Here is a 973-nt window from a genome sequence, read left to right as displayed (position 1 = left end):
TTCATATATTTTCTACCACTTGCGATCTGCCTTTTTGGAAACACAGGAAGGAGCAATCAGCTAAGTGAGCTTAGTGCTTGGAAAAAATCTTTCATTCCTTTAGAGACAGCATGAAAAGTCAGCTGAGTACAAAACATAGAGAGGAAAACAAGAAGAAAAGGGACAAGAAGAGAGGGACACAACCTAGAACAGATAATGGATGTCTATTCTATTAACATTTCTCTATCTGGAGAATGGGGCTGTTTGATGTGTTGTCTTCTCATTTCAGAGGGACCCCTACCTGTCTTTGCTTAGGGCCCCAAATTTCCTAAATCTGCCCCTGGGTACATCACAGAGACTGATTCGTTTGGTCCATTTTACAAATGTTCTGCAGTTGCTACCGTTTCATTTTTTATGCCTCTTACCAAACCAAGCTTCATGATTTTTCAGTTTTCTTGTTTTTTTATCATGGAAGAAATAAAAAGCCATAAAATTGAACGTGCTGAGCTAAAAGATCCTGGGAACACATCTTAAGCTTTAAAAGTGCTGCTGATTTGCAGAGAATCAGCAGGACTAACACCAAAGGTGGGCCTGGGTTTGAAACATGGTTGTCAAACATTCAGTAGTGCTTGACTGATGGGTTTCTATTTAGTTCCGGTAAAACTACGCAAAACAAACTGTATTTTTAGACAAAATAAAAAATAAAAGCAAAGGCCATCTATTCTATTGAACCCTCACAAACACAACCCATGAAGAAGAAAGGTTACCGTACCTGGACTGTGCTGCTGACATGTCCTTCATCAGGAGCCGAATTCCTCATGGCTTTTTACTGTGAACATAAATAAAGAGGAATGTTTTGTTATCATGACATCAATATTTGTCCATTTTTTATATGTTAATTATGAGATTTGTATTTTTATGTTGCAAAAACTACTCAGGCAGAATAGTTTTACTATTTTCAGATAAATGAAATATCCATCGACTCACAATACCT

The 973-nt window shown here is 37.3% G+C and overlaps 1 long non-coding RNA gene across 3 annotated transcripts in view; it reads right to left on the bottom strand.

The window, feature by feature from the left end:
* Positions 1-973, bottom strand: part of LOC107095921 — a 155,503-nt gene that overhangs the window by 59,603 nt on the left and 94,927 nt on the right. For all 3 annotated transcript variants that reach the window (XR_001481766.1, XR_001481768.1, XR_001481767.1), the window contains exon 3: positions 752-808. This is a non-coding gene — a long non-coding RNA (uncharacterized LOC107095921). The remainder of the gene's footprint in view (positions 1-751; positions 809-973) is intronic.

The sequence above is a fragment of the Cyprinodon variegatus genome, unplaced genomic scaffold (assembly GCF_000732505.1).
Source record: "Cyprinodon variegatus isolate N-32 unplaced genomic scaffold, C_variegatus-1.0 Scaffold584, whole genome shotgun sequence".
NCBI lineage: Eukaryota > Metazoa > Chordata > Actinopteri > Cyprinodontiformes > Cyprinodontidae > Cyprinodon > Cyprinodon variegatus.
Note: the sequence above shows the minus strand (reverse complement) of the source record. Positions and strands in the feature narration are given on the sequence as shown.